Genomic DNA, 16,834 nt, shown 5'->3' on the forward strand with positions numbered 1-16,834 from the left:
ACTTCAGGTCGTGCTCGAGCCTGCCAAATTGACATGGCCGTGTGGTCTGCCTGTGTGAGGAGGTCCAAGGCGTGTTGATTTCGTACTTTGGTCCATTTTCTCCGTTTTTGTCCCGTTTCTCGTTTCTTTCACTCTTCTATGCTCTCATAAGTATAAAACATGAAATTAAAGCATTAGGAGAATCAAATTCACCAATTCTAATGAGAAATCATCCATAAAATGCATTAAATATGGGGTAATCATATGTATAATTTATAGTTTATCAAATACCCCCACACTTAAACATTTGCTTGTCCTCAAGCAAAATTCTCAACTCATAATCAAAATAAATTCTTCTCAACTTATAATTCCTATCGATACTATCTCATATTAATCCAGAAGTAATCATACATTGAGAATTCAACTAAAAGAACATAAAAGTTTCAAACATTCCAAGTTGAGCATTTTAATCATGCAAACATAGGTGTTTCCCCTCATTTAAGTAATTACCTTTGATTCAGAATATCACAGAGTTTTACATCCTCACTAAAGATTCACTCAAATCACTCGAGGTATTTAAGGACAATAAATGAAGCACTCAATAGTCAATAATGAAAAATCATTACCATGGGCTTGCATGAAAATCAAATCTCCACCACTATAATTTAAGATGATACATCAATCAAAAGGTCTTTAGAAGGTTGTAGTAAGGCTTGGTTAGGGGGTGTGGTCACAAGCTGAAAGAAAGGGTTAGAATCGAGATTGAATTGCAAAATTACCTAACTAGGAAAAGAGTTAATCATTACTTGCGTACAACAGAGCTTCTTCTCAGACTATGGAATTTAAAACAGAGCTTCTTCTCAGACTATGGAATTTAACTTCTGAAGCTTACAAACAAAAGATCACTACTAATATGTATACATGTTTTTTTTTTAAGAACAAGTTAAATAATATAGACTAACTATTAAGAACAAAACATAGCTAAGCAATCCATTCAACTCAAATCTCGACAAAAATAGAGGTTAATTTAGGGGATTTCAACAATAATGGGTTAAAGGTTAATATTAAGGGTAATACAAGAAATGGCTTGTTAGGCTCAAGGGGGTTTACTAGGGATTAATCGTGAAGGTAGGCTTTTCATGGCATGAGTGGGTTAATCCTAAGTGCCTTAATCATATTGACATATCAAATCAAATGGTGTGGTCTCGACATGCATAATCAAGCAAGTTCTAGAATAACAGTTCAATACTGACGCACTCAAAGCAATAGTAAAAGTGAGCATGAAAGAATTAATAGATGCTCAAAAAGCTCAAAAATCTCACAAAAATTATGGTTTTTTGATGTTAAGACTTGTGAATTCCAATTCAAAGTAATACTTGTGAATTCCAATTCAAAGTAATACCTAGACTTGGGGAAGCAACCTATAATTTTAAATTCTTAAAAATCAACTTATCATGCTTGATTCTCTAATGTCTTAAAGTTTAAACAATCAATGCATAAATCCCTATGTTTTAATTCAAGATATATCAATCAAAATCATAAATCAATTAAAATTTATCCTAAATATGATATGAGAGTTTTTTTAGGAGAACAAGGTGATTATTCAGGGATTTTTTTGATAATGACATGAATGCCCCCCCACACTTAAGATGTACATTTCCCTCAACGTACAAAGATATATATTAAAGTATAAGAATAAAGAAGGGGGAGAAGTGGAACTTCCTGTATTAAGAATGGATGTTATTCTTGGATTAGTGAGATCGAGTATTGGAAATAAATCTGGATGTCAAGCATGATTCTGAATGATAAAAAGAGAGTGAAAGGAATAATCTAATAGTAGTCAAAAAGATAAGCCGTGTTTAAAAGGGAAAGAAATGAATCTTAAAAACTTAATGGGAGGAAAATAAAATGATTATTCTGATTCTTCAAATGGCACGACCGGGGCACACGCCGGTGTGCGCCGTGGCTCAGCCGTGTTTATCTCGAATTAAGATGTCGTCACACAGCCTTCTGGCACGCCCGCGTGTATAGGCCATGTGGTTATGTGATCATGTTACACAACCGTGTGTGATGTGGTTCGCTTCTCCCACGGTCGTGTAGCTCCACACACGTCCGTGGTATTGCAATAGTTTTGTCCGTGGGTGCTAGACACGGGTATGTCGCACGCCCGTATTTATTTGGCAGATTTGACCACAGCCATGTCACATAGCCGTGGCATTTTATTGCAGCCCGTGTTTGGGGAAATCTTCTACCCTGTTTCTGTACGACCATATTGCACGGTCGTGTTTCATCCGTGTTGGTTACACTGCCTTAAGCACGGCCGTGTGCTAGGCCGTGTGGAGTTGGGAACCTGTGCTTCAAGTACACTATTAGTGACCTAAATGTTTAAAACTTGAAATTTAAATAATTTAAAACTGTTAGTATTCGGGTTGCCTCCCGAGAAGCACTTGTTTATAGTCTAAGCTCGACTGTTACCTTGTTGGTTTATTCAGGGCGGTTTATAGAGTCGTAGCTCCTCTCCATCGACTTTAAAATTCTCACCATTATAAAGTTTGAGATGGTGTCCATTTACTTTGAAAGTACTGTATGATGGGTGACTTACCTCTATTGTGCCATATGGATGAACAGATTGAATTACGAATGGTCCTGACCATCATGATTTTAGTTTCCCGGGAAACAATTTGAGTCTTCAATTGTATAATAAGACGAGATCTCCAACTTCAAATTTTTTTCATTGCTTTAAACGAACATCATGGCACCGTTTTGTTGCTTTCTTGTATAGGCGTGAATTTCTTTATGCATTGGCCCGCTATTCATCAAACTCGTTCAGCTGCATCAACTGTTTTTTCCTACAAGTTCAGGATTAAAGTTTAGAAATTTAATAGCCCAAAAAGCTTTATGCTCTAGTTTGAATGGTAGATGACAACTTTTTCCATAAACAAGTCTGTAAGGTAATGTCCCTATGGGAGTCTTAAAAGCAGTTTTGTAAGCCCATAAGGTATCGTCTACTTTCGTTGCCCAGTCTTTTCTGTTTGATTCTACTGTTTTTTCAAGGATCCGTTTGATTTCCCGGTTTGCAACTTCAACTTGTCCATTAGTTTGAGGATGGTATGGGGTGGCTGTTCTATGATGAACTCCATATTTCTTAAGGGTTTTTTCAAATTGGGTATTAAAAAAATGAGTGCCCCTGTCACTGATAATTGCTCTAGATGTTCCGAATTTTTAGAAGAGTTTTTTAAGGAAACGTACTACCACTCTAGCATCATTATTAGGTAGAGCTTGGGCTTCTACCCATTTGGACATGTAGTCAATTTCTACTAAGATGTATTTATTCCCAAATGAATTGGGGAATGGGCCCATGAAATCGATACCCCAAACGTCAAATATTTCACATGAAAGTATATAGTTTTGAGGCATTTCATCACGTTTAGATATGTTACCTGTCCGTTGGCATTTGTCACATGAAGTAACATACCTGATAGCGTCTTTGAATAACGAAGGCCAATAAAAACCTGATTCAAGTATTTTGTGTGCGGTCTTAGTTCCACTATAGTGTCCTCCGGTTGGCCCTGAGTGGCAATGTTCCAATATTTTTGATGTTTCCGATCCTGTAACGCATCTTCTGATAACTTGATCTGCACATCCGCTAAATAGAAATGGGTTATCCCAAAAGTAGTTTTTCACATCATTAAAGAATCGCTTCTTTTGCTGGTGTGTTAACCCTTTTGGGATAATGTTAGTAGCTAAAAAATTCGCGATGTCTACAAACCAAGATACCTCGGAGTTATATATAGCGAAAAATTATTTTTCAAGTAACGAATAATTTATTTCAACGTCATTTAGTTCTCTGGTATTGGATTTCTCGAGCCTGAACAAATGATCAGCTGCGACATTTTCAGCTCCTTTCTTATCCTGAATCTCCAATTCGAATTCCTGCAATAGGAGAATCCATCGAATGAGTCCAGGTTTTGCATCAGTTTAGTTAAAAGGTAGCGAAGGGCGGAATGGTTAGTGTAAACAACAACTTTAGACAATATGAGATATGATCGAAATTTATCAAATGCAAAAACCACAGCTAGCAACTCTTTTTTAGTAGTAGTATAATTTTCTTGTGCAGTCGTTAAGGTTTTGCTGGCGTAATAGATAGGTTGAAAATGCTTGTCTCTTCGCTATCCCAATACTGCACCTACTGCAAAGTCACTCGCATCACACATTAGTTCAAATGGCAAGTTCCAATCAAGTGCAATTACGATTGGAGCATTAATTAATTTATCCTTTAAGTATTAAATGCTTCTAAACATTCCTGGTCGAAGTTAAAAGGTATATCTTTTTCTAGCAATTTAGTCAAAGGCTTAACTATTATAGAAAAAACCTTAATAAATCTTCTATAAAAACCAGCATGTCCTAAAAAGCTTCTAATAGCCTTAACCGAACTAGGAGGTGGTAATTTTTCGATTGTTTCTATTTTAGATTTATCCACCTCAATCATTTTTCTAGAAATTTTAGGCTCTAATACAATACCTTCTTGAACCATGAAGTGGCATTTCTTCCAGTTAAGCACAAGGTTTGTTTCCTCACATCTTATTAAAACTCGTTTTAAATTTTTAAGGCAGAGATGGAAAGAGTTACCGAATACCAAAAAATCATCCATAAATACTTCCATAATATCTTCCACGATTTCGTCGAATATGGCCATCGTACAGCGCTGAAAAGTGGTAGGAGCATTACATAATCCAAAAGGCAATCTACGATAAGCGAACGTACCATATGGGCATGTGAATGTCGTCTTTTCTTAATTTTCAAGAGCTATTGGGATTTGGAAGTAACCAGAGAGTCCGTCTAGAAAGCAGTAATACATGTGTCCGGATAATCTTTCCAACATTTGGTCAATGCATGGCAAGGGGAAGTGATCTTTTCTTGTGGCATGATTCAGTTTCCTGTAGTCTATGCAAACTCTCCACCCTTTGACTGTTCTTGTTGGGATTAATTCATTCTTCTCGTTGGTCACAACCGTCATGCCTCCTTTCTTGGGGACAACCTGCACTGGACTTACCCAAGAACTGTCTAAAATAGGATAAATAATTCCAGCATCTAGAAGTTTAATTACCTCAGCTTTTACAACTTTTTTCATGTTAGGGTTCAGACGTGTTTGAGCTTGCACACACAGTTTGTATTCATCTTCCATCAAAATTTTGTGGGTGCAAAAAGAAGGGCTGATTCCTTTAATATCAGAAATTTTTTAAGCTATGGCCTTTTTATGTTCTTTTAATACTTGGATTAATTCTTCTTTTTCCTTGGGTTGCAAGTTATAAGCAATAATAACTAGTAATGTAGAATTATTTCCAAGGAATGTGTATTCTAAGTGGTTTGGTAATTGTTTAAGTTCCAATTTGGGAGGCTCCTCAATAGAGGGTTTTTTCTTAAGTTCATCGTTTATCTTAATGCCCTCATATTCTACTTGTCTTGATGAATGGTCATTAGGTTCCTCACCTGTCTCCTCACCTTGAGCTGGATACGGTTCCGTCGTCTCCTTCTGTACAATTTCTTGAAAAGAATCTTGAGTAATATGATCAATAGAGTCAATAAAATAACATGAATCATCATGTTCCCTAGAAAATCTCATAGCATCGTAAATTTTAAAGATAATCTCCTCGTCACCTACTCTAAGTACCAATTTATTGTCACCCACATTGATTACAGCCCTAGCAGTGGCTAGAAATGGGCGCCCTAAAATTAAGGGTACTTCCACATATTCATCCATGTCAAGCACAACAAAATCAACAGGGAATATGAATTTATCTACTTTTACGAGTACGTCTTCTATAATACCCCTAGGATATTTAACAGATCTATCGGCTAATTGAATACTCATCCTAGTAGGTTTAGGTTCCCCAAGACCAAGTTGTTTGAACATTTTATATGGCATCAAATTAATGCTAGCGCCTAAATCAGCTAGTGCTTTTTCAACATTCAGACTACCAATTAAGCAAGGGATAGTAAAACTTCCTGGATCTTTCAGTTTGGTTGGCAGCTTGTTTTAGAGTATGGCTGAGCACTCCTCGTTGAGTTCTACTATAGAGAAGTTCTCAAACTTCCTTTTATTTGTTAGAAGCTCCTTAAAAAATTTTGCATATGTAGGCATCTGCGAGATGGCTTCAACAAAAGGTAAGTTGATATGTAATTGCTTAAAAAGTTCAAGGAACTTACCGAATTGTGCATCAATGCGATCTTTTTTCAATTTTACTGGATATGTAACTGGTGGTTTATATTCCTCCGGTACTAGTTTGTCACTATTTTTGGGTTTTTCTTCCCTCCTTTCGCTTTCCACGGCTTCTTGTGCTAACTTCTTTTCAGATTCCACTAACACTTTTCCACTCCTTAGTGTAACTGCTTTGACATGCTCTTTTGATTTGGTGTTACTAAGTAAACTTCCTAGTGGTCTTTCCGAGATCAGTTTGGACAACTAGCTTATCTGAGTTTCAAGCCCTTGGATCGACACTTGTTAATTTTAAAGTGCTATCTCAGTGTTCTAAAAATGGGTTTCTGATACTAATATAAACTTTAAGAGTATCTCTTCAAGGTTTGGCTTCTTTTCCTGTTGGTAGGGTGGTTGTTGGTAGCCCGGAAGATGTTGTGGTCTTTGATTTCCTTGACCGCCCCAAGAGAAATTGGGGTGGTTCCTCTAACCTACAGTATAAGTGTTACTATATGGATTTTTTTGAGGTTGAGGATTATTACCCATGTAGTTTAATTGCTCGTTATCCATGTTGTTGCCATAAGGTTGGTATTCTGAATGGTTTGTTCCATCTCTACTTGCTTCACACTGCATTACCGGGTGAACATGTGAAGAACTAAGAAAACCATCAATCTTTTTATATAAGAGTTCTACCTGATTTGATAGTGTGGTGACCGAATCGACGTTATAAACACCGGCTGCTTTTGTTGGCTTTGTCCTCATAACTTGCCACTGATAGTTATTCAGTGACATCTCCTCAATAAACTCATAGGCATCTTCAGGTGTTTTATTATTGATGGTTCTACCAGCAGCTGCGTCAACCATTTGCCGAGTCAAAGGATTCAGACCATTGTGGAATGTTTAAACTTGGAGCCAAAGCGGTAACCCATGGTGAGGGCACCTTCTCAGTAAGTCCTTGTATCTCTTCTGTGCATCGTAGAGGGTTTCTAAATCCATTTACACAAAAGAAGAGATATCATTACGTAATTTAGCCGTTTTAGCTGGTGGAAAATATTTTAGTAAGAATTTTTCGGTCATTTATTCCCAAGTAGTAATTGACCCTCGTGGTAACGAGTTCAACCACTGTTTAGCTTTGTTTCTCAATGAAAAGGGAAACAACTGAAGACGTATAGCATCATCAGAAACGCCATTAATTTTAAACGTATCGCATAGTTCTAAGAAGTTGGCTAAATGAGCATTGGGATCCTCATCCTGCAAACCATCAAACTGAACAAATTGTTGTATCATTTGAATAGTGTTAGGTTTTAATTCAAAAGTATTTGCAGCTACAGTAGGTCTAACTATGCTCGGTTCAGTTCCTGCTAAAGAAGGTTTAGCATAATCATACATAATGCGTGGAGCAGGATTTTGATTAACCACAATTGCAGGAGGTAGCTGATTGCCTTGGTTCTCAGCCATCTCTTTGGTTGGGGGTTGAGTATCGTCTTCTTGCTGGTTCTCCATATATCTTAAGTTTTGCTTTATTTCTCTTTGGTTTCTACGAACTGTACGATCGATTTCTTCGTCAAAAAGTAATGGTCCTGACGGGTTTCTTCTAGTCATAAACTATAAAAACCTACCAAGAGAAAGAAAAAGTAAGTTAATAAATAATAATAATAATAAATTAAATTAAATTGCAAGAAAAATAAATGGCTAAAGTAATAAAAATTAAGCGTTCCTGATATTTCAGTTCTCCGGCAACGGTGCCAAAAGCTTGATCGCGTATTTCGTGATAGGTTTTAAATATTTATAATCACTTGTTCTTAAACTAACTATTATTGCAATGTAGGCAAGTGTACCTATCGAACAGTAGTATAGTTTTAGCAAGACCGGATTGTCAAACCCAAAGGAACTAAAAGTACTAGTAATAACTGTCTTTTTATTATCTAGCCTAAGAATAAAGAGGTTTTGCTTTAATTAACTAATTATCTAAACTAAGAACGCACAGAGAAAAGAATTGGGGAATTGGTTTTGGAAAAAATCGATTGACTTAAGACAATACCTAAGGAAAAATCCACCTAGAATTTACTTATTATTTTGGCTCCGAATCGGACAATTTATTCATTCAACTTGTTCCGTAGAGATCTCTAAATTATGTTATTATCCCTATTCAAGACTAATAACGTCTAATCCCTAGATTGAATAACCGATACTTTTCTCTGATTAACACTCTAGGGTTGCATTAACTCGATCTATGGATCCCCTTATTAGGTTTCACCCTAATCCGACAAAATCTTGTCACCCTATGTCTAGGCGCGCAATCAACTCCGCTTAATTATGATAAACGTACTCTTAGATAGGGTCTATTCCTCCTTTGAATAAGAGCTTATCTTGAATCAGTATCCTGGGATATCAAAACAAGAATTAAGAACACATAATTAAGAACAAGTTAAATATTTATCATACAATTCAGAAAATAATAACAAGATTCGTCTTAGGTTTCATTCCCCTTAGGTATTTAGGGGATTTAGTTCATAACTAAATAAGAAAACATCTCAAAAAAATAAAGAATACAAAACATAAAGAAAACCCAAAACTCCTGAAGAGGAATTGAGGAGAGATCTTCAGTTTTGATGATGAATCCGGCTTCTGAGATGAATCAATCGGCTTCCTTGGAGTAATTCCTTACTCCCTATTCTGTGTCTCCTCTTTCTTCCTTCTCTAGGGTGTATTTATAGGCTTTGGAATGCCTAGAAGCCCTCAAAATTAGCCTTTTCCGAATTGGACTCAACTTGGGCTAGGTAGGGACACGCTTGTGGCACACGCCCGTGTTCGATTACTTCAGGCCGTGCTCGAGCCTGCCAAATTGACACGGCCATGTGGTCTGCCCATATGAGGAGGTCCAGGCCGTGTTGATTTCGTACTTTGGCCCATTTTCTCCGTTTTGGCCCGTTTCTCGTTTTTTTCGCTCTCTTATGCTCTCCTAAGTATAAAACATGACATTAAAGCATTAAGAGCAAAGAATTCACCAATTCTAATGAGAAATCATCCATAAAATGCATTAAACATGGGGAAAACATATGTATAATTTATGGTTTATCATATATTTACTTTACTAGCTGACCAGTAGATACAATGTCCTTAAACTGTTCTATTGTTTGTGTGAACAATGATATACCTCACACAACTACCTACTTGGTAAGGTTTTTAGTTATCATGGGTATGTTCATATGGCCATGAACATCTTCTTGGGTCTGCAAGATTTTGAAAGAACTATGCCCCAATAGTTTCCCTGAAGTGGCACCACTTCACTATCACATAAGTGATTTATGTTGTTTGCCTCACCAAAACACACAATCATCATTAAAAGCACTGCTTAACCTATCCTATTTTTAGTCACTGTTTACATCATAAGAATGGACTTGGGATAATAACCCCATAGTGACCTCACATATCTATGCAAGCAAGTTGTCCCTTTGAACCTAGATCTTGGGATCTCCAGTCAGCTAGGTAGGGTTTTCCTTTACATAGCGCCTTTTATTTTCATGAGCTTTAGTCTCATTCCGTTCGATGTTTTATCAACAAGATCTTGATTTAAGCCTTTAGTTAGCAGATCCACAATGTTATCCTTTTTTTATATTTTACAAAATCAGTAGAGATAACTCTGTTTGAGATCAGTTGTTTAACGGTATTATGGCGACGACGCATATGTCTTAACCTAACATTGTACATTACGTAGCAAGACATCCCCACACTTTCAAGTGGTTGACGAATGGTTTTCTACCTTTCCATAACTCATATGGTGTCTTGTCTCTTTTCTTGTGAGGCACCTTATGTAAAAAGTAATTAGTTGATAGAAAAGCTTCCCCCCACATTTTCTGTGATAACCCAGGGCTTTCTAGCAAGGCGTTTATCATTTCCTTTAGAGTCTAATTTTTTCGTTCAGCTACTCCATTTCATTGAGGCGATTATGGTGGTGTTACTTCATGAATAATGTCATGTTGTGTACAGTATTCATCAAATGGTTCAACATATTCACCACCACGATCACTTTTGACAATCTTAATCTTTTTATTAAGTTGATTTTCAACTTCCTACTTATATAGAATAAATTTCTCTATAGATTTGTCTTTGCATTTAAACAAATATACGTAGCAATATTTTGTGCTATCATCAATGAAGGTAATAAAATATTAATTCTATAATAGCCCGTTTTTAGTGAAACTAGAACAATGTTTTCGGGACCACATATCCAATGAGTAAATTATTATTTTATTATTTTAATGTTTACATGATTATATTAGAGTCATGTTAAAATTTCATTAAGAAATTTTAATGTTTGCATGATTAATTAATTAAAAAAGGACTAAATCGTAAAAAAGTGTAAAAGTAGAGTTTTATTAGCTAAAGGGGCTAAAAGACTATGGAAAGGAAAGCTAATGGACTTGAATGATAATTAGACCATTTATATAAGATAGTGGAAGGGCATGACAAGGTATTAATGAAACTTTTATGTTAATTAAAGGTTAAAAAGGTAAATGTAAAATTAAAAGCCAAAATAAATAAAACTAAATTGGTTTTATCATCTTCCATCTTCTTCTACTGAAAATCTAAAGTAAAAATAGTCATTTTTAGGGTTCTTTGGTTCAACTACTACAATCTCTAGTATATGAAGACAGACCACGTATAAACCTGATCAAGGCAAAACAAAAGCTTCGGAATAGTTTATTTAACTTCTACGACCTAGTTGTCGAGGTAAGTTCGTATGAACGGTTGTTATATTCTTGTTATCTAAATGTATGTTATTATGTTAATTATCATGTAACTTGATTGATGTATGAGTAAATCAATGTAATAACGATTATTAAGTCCCGGTTGAATCTAAGGAATTCATAGGATACAAATGACATGTCATTAGGGATTTCATGTTTCAGGTGCTAGTCTTGAATGTCCTACCGATGGCTGAGATCCTACATTTGTTGTAGAAACTTCACAACTCGTGTGAGCAGCATCGTGTAGCTTACATTTCGACCCACAGCTCGTGTGAGCAGGCTTATTTAACAACTTGTGTGAGCAACGATGTAAAGGAAAGGTTACAATTATATATATAAGCACACTTTATGTGAGCTTTCCCAAGTATCCAATGAAATTCTAGATGGCTGAATGGACAAGAAAAGGGATTGATATGGTAAGTTTCCAAATGGAATTATACGTATGCTAATGGAAAGGATGAATGAATCAAATGATATACTTTCACATGGAAATTATTTATCATATGGTTAATTTAAATAAGTTATATATAAATGCACTAACTTGTGTATTGATGATGATGTACAGGCTTGTGCCAAGCTTATGGTTTGGGTTTTATTATGTTTATACTTATTGTTATGTAAATGAAATGGTAAGTTATGTTTTATCTTTGACGAACTTACTAAGCATTAAGTGCTTACGTAATTTTTTTCCTATGTTTTATAGATTATCGAAAGCTCGATCAGTTTGGAAGCTCGTCGGAGATCTATCACACTATCCAACATAAACATCGATAGTTTTTGAATGTTGTGGCCAATGTTATAATAGCATGTATATGTGGACTTGTAATGGTATTTAGTTGAATGTAAGTTAACTTTGTTGGTACCATTTGATGCCTTATTAGATTGTGTCATTTTGGTTAACTAGTGATGCATGTTTGGAATGGCTTATATAGTATTTTTTAAATGGGTGTGATAATGGTCAATTTGTGGCATGTTTGTTAAGTTTTGGAAGAGTAATTTATGATTGAAATGTGGTAAAATATGCATGTTTAGGTAAATATTCTTGTGTGTGTTTGAGGTGCCTTTGAATAGTATATTGGTTAGTTAGAACTTTTGGAATGGCAAATATATGCATATTCAGGTATGGTTTGATGTCTTGTAGGTGTGCACAAATTGTTCAAGTGCTTATGCATGAATTGGTGTTGGGAATGAATTATTTTATATGAATTTTAGGTCCACGTGGCTTAAGACACGGGCATGTGACTCAGCAGCGTGTGACTCAACCACGTGTGACACACAGTCTGGCGACACTACTGTGTGTCTCTTGAAGGTTCCTTAGCATGCAAGTCAGTGAGTTACACGACCTGACACACGGGCATGGGAGGCAAATTCGAGAGTTACATGGCCTGACACACGGGCGTATGACCATGCCGTGTGACCCTACTCAGAGAATTACACAGGTGAGGACAAGGGCTGGGACAAGGCCGTGTGTCCCTAGTTCAAAGGTTACACGGCCTGAGACATGGGCGGGTGTCTTAACTGTGTGAGGCACACGGCCGTGTGACCCTTGTATCCAAAATTTTTTAACTTTTTCCTAAACTTTCCAAATGATTTCAATTTAGTTCCAAATTGTTTCTAAGGTATTTCTTGGGCCTCGAGGGCTTGGTTTAGGGACAATATGTGTATGTATAATTGGTTTATGATATGTTTTTAACATTGAATGATATTATGTTTTAATGGTTTTTGATTGATCGATAACACTCTGTAACCCTAATCTGACGACGGATACGAGTTAGGGGTGTTACATCTTCCATTGTTCTTCATCTCTCATCAATCGTTGGGTCCTTTTAAGCACAGTAGTACTTGGATTCTACACTCCAAATTCAGATAAAGCCTGAATTATCTTAAGGTTATCAGTCAAAATAATGGCCTATTTGTATCCTATATCTAATAAAAGAATAATTCCATCAAGGATACCCTATACTTTAGCCTCAAACGAAGAAAAATTACCCAAGTAGCGATTAAAGCCCAAAATCCAATTGCCAAATTGATCCCGTAAAATACCTCATGCAACCGTGTTGCTCATTTTCCTGGCCACAACACCATCAGTGCAAATATAAACCTACACATCATTAGAATGTGTGATGTACCCCATATTGGAAAGATTCTTCTTGCCTCCACTGAAATTTAATTCAAATTGACGAGCCCAACTAAGAGAGACTTTGACTATTTCAATTGCTAACCAAGAAACATTCTTACAAATAAACAGGTTCATGTTCTTGCAAATGCGCCAAGCGATTGAACCAAAAAAACACGACCAAGTGACCCCACTGTCCTGCAATCTCAAGTGACAACAGAAGTTAAAAGAAAACCAAATCTGAAAAGTGTTAGAAAAGAACCTTTATTGGAGTTCATTTGGGAGCACGTGCAACCACACATCCTTAACTATCGGCCAATCTCGAAGAACGTGAATAATGTCTTCAAATTCATGACCACAAACAATGCAAGAGTTAATATGCCAAATCCCTCGCCTAGTACGCTATGAATTGGTGAGAAGTCTCTACTAAAAAGCTAGCCAAAGAAAGAATCTCACTCTTTGTGGTCCCTGATATTTCCAAGTAGTCTCCCAATATCTCTCTCTTAAGTTCCAAGTTTTTTCCTTTAAAGACCAGAAATCACTCCGAAATAAAAAGGTGTCTGATGTTGAGCGAGTCCATATCACCCTATTCGACCCCGAATTAGGATGTGGAGGAGGGATACTGATAATCCTGTTAATCAATTCTTCAGAAAGCCAAACACGAAACAGGTCCGAATTCCAACTTCCATCCAAGTTAACCAAATCCCTAACAAAACAATCCAAATTAAGGTTATCAAATGAAGGAATTTGTGAAACTAGAGGACCAATACATGGGATCCAAGGATCTTTCCAACATCGGATGCTTGCCCATCACCAATAGACCAAGCTAAATTCTCATGAAGCAGTGGCCATATATTAGAAAGTGACCTCTAAAGATGCGAGCAATTACATCTAGCAATAGATTCTGGAAGTTTCTCTTTCCAACCATATTTCGATCAAAAGACACAAACCCTAAAGCATTATTCTTGGAGACTAAGTTAAAATCGATCTTCATTAAGAACGACATATTTTGATCCGTCGGGTACCGTAAACTAAGCCCACCTCGAGATCGTGGTTGACAGATTGAGTCCCATCCTACTAAAGACATTTTTGACTGACCAGCAGTGCACCCCCAGATAAACTATCTATCCAATCTCTCGATTTTTGCACAAACCCCTTTTAGTATCAGCATGGACTGCATAAAATAATTAGGGATGAAGAGGAGAACAGACTAGGCCAAAGTTATTCTTTCCGCTATGGATAGCTTCCTTGTGTCCTAATTGAGTAATTTTCTCATTACCTTTTCAACAATAAAACCCATAGTACTATTAGTAACCCTATCATGTAAGAGAGGGACTCCTAAATACGTACCAAGGTTCTGAACTTCCTAAAAGTTGAACATTTGTGTAATTCGACTGCGAATTTCGTCTTCAAGCCCTTTAGAAAAATAAATATTACTTTTCCGAGTATTGATTTTATAGACCAAAAATTTGCAAAAATGTAAAATGCTTTCCAGTAGTTGGGCTTGATCAAGCTCAGCTTACAAAAGATAACCAAATCATCGGCAAAGAATAAATGCGAAATTGCAGGTCCTATTCTTGAAAGTTGAGTTGGTCTCCACTTTCCGATCTTGATTTCCTAACAAATAATATGATTGAGCCATTTCATGCATAGAACAAAAAGGCATGACGATAATGGGCAACCTTGGCGAATCTCTTGAGCCAATTTAAACTTCTAAGTAAGAACTCCATTCCAGATAACCTATATGGAAGAAGAATATATGGTCGTCATGATCACTTTTCGAAGAAATTTAGGAATCCCAGTAGCCACTAAAGACGCGCCAATGAAACCCCAACTAACTCTATCATAAGCCTTCTCCAAATCCAGCTTAATAGCCATCCAATTCCTCCCATTATGTTTACAGCGCATATAATGAATGACTTCCTATGCCAAAATAATGTTATCAGTGATATTTTTGCCAGCCATGAATCCTGCTTGTTCCTATGAAATACAGTTAAGGAAAACCAATTTAAATAGATTCGTGATCATTTTCATCACTAGTTTATACAAAACAAACACAAGCTGATGGGTCAAAATTGACTAAAATCCTCAGGACAATCTTTTTTTAGAGATTAAAATAATCGGAGTATTATTTAACCTTGGTTCAATTTGATTCCCAGAGAAAACCCCCTTTACCCACTCGCAAATATCATTACCAATTGTATCCCACTGACTTTGAAAAAGTGTGCATGATATCCATCACTTTTAGGGGTTTTCAATAGAGCCATGTCAAATAAAACCCTCTTAATTTCTTCATTAGTGACCCCTTACTCCAAAAAAAAAATCTCCAAAAGATTAAGACGTGGAAAGATATTTACTAAAAGGTCTCTCATGCTCTACGGATCTTCACCATATAATTTTTCAAAGAACTTCATCGCCTTAGCTTGTAGAGATTTCTAATCAAAGCACCACTCACCATTATCAAGTAAGGCCATGATACAGTTGAACTTTCTCCTCTGAAGCGTATGACTATGAAAGAATTTTGTATTTCGATCCCCCAATTGACGCCAGTCACAACAAGCCTTTTTCCTCCAAAGCAGCTCTTCATGATTTAGCACATTTTCCAACTCGTCATGAATCTTTATTTCTTTCCGTGCTAGATGACTGGAATCAGAGTGGTCCAAAGCCTTTTGGATATTGTGAAGCGACCTGATGGGATGTCATTTCTGAGAACCCAAGAAACCATAAACATTCTTATTCCAATATTTAATACAAGTGGTAAAAGAACTGAGAGAGACTGCCATATTCCCTGCAAAGTTCAATTTTTCTTTGACAAATGTAGGAAAATTGTTATGCTTCATCCATCCCGCTAGGAACCTAAAGGGTCTCCCTTTAACCAGCCTAATATCCTGTCTTGTATTGAGCATAATAGGTCTATGATTAGATTTAATATGTGGCAAATAGGAGACTAAATACTGCAGAAAAGCTAACACCCAAACATTATTAGCTAAAGCCAGATCAAGTCTAACTAGCGTACCACCTCTTTGCCAAGTGTAGGAAGGTCCATTATATCCCAAGTCCTATAAATCACACGAATCAACAAAGTTACCAAAAAGATTACATCTCTTACCAGAGGAACAAGCGCTTTTTTATCCTTTGGTGAAAAAATAGCATTGAAAACACCCATTATAAGCCAAGGAAAGGATAATAGCGAGAGAGCATATTTTAATTTATCCCAAAGTAATTTAAGTTTCCTTATGTCAAGGTTGCTATAAACAAAAGAAATACGAAAGGAAGAATTTGTATCCGAAGAGAATCCTTCCATCCTACTTAAATACCACATGAAAATCCAATAGCTTCAAGACGATGAGAAAAATTAAAACTCATTTTTTCAATAAGGCAATTTTATTTTTTACCCCTTACTCTCAATTATATCAATCAAACAATATCCCGACAATATTTCGCATAGTACTCTCAAAAAACTCGAATAAAGTCCCTATTGGCACATCCTATTCTATGTTAAAATTTTCGGATTTGAATCCATAAATAAATTAAAAAATTAAAGTAAAATAAAAATAGACAATTTAAAAACAACAAAATAAAACACTCCCAGTCTTACTGCCCAGGAGTAACCCTTCTGGCCTGATGATCCTCGACGAAGGAGGGACCTTCTTCAGCATTTTCCGCAACAGGGTACGTCGAAAGGTTCTCTGCTAGTTGAGCCATTGATTCTTTTAGTCGAACCCTAGGACCACCAATGGGTTTAAACCGACTACGACGACCATGAGAAGGTTTATTTAATTTTTTTGCAAT

General features: G+C 36.3%; 1 non-coding gene across 1 annotated transcript; it reads left to right on the top strand.

Annotated features, from left to right (window-relative positions):
- The first annotated feature begins 7,097 nt into the window (after positions 1-7,097).
- LOC128279708 (small nucleolar RNA R71) lies at positions 7,098-7,204 on the top strand. Its single transcript, XR_008269905.1, has one exon. It is a non-coding gene; the product is annotated as a small nucleolar RNA R71 (small nucleolar RNA).
- The last annotated feature ends 9,630 nt before the right edge of the window (positions 7,205-16,834 follow it).

This window comes from Gossypium arboreum, chromosome 8 (genome assembly GCF_025698485.1).
Source record: "Gossypium arboreum isolate Shixiya-1 chromosome 8, ASM2569848v2, whole genome shotgun sequence".
NCBI classification, from domain to species: Eukaryota; Viridiplantae; Streptophyta; class Magnoliopsida; order Malvales; family Malvaceae; genus Gossypium; species Gossypium arboreum.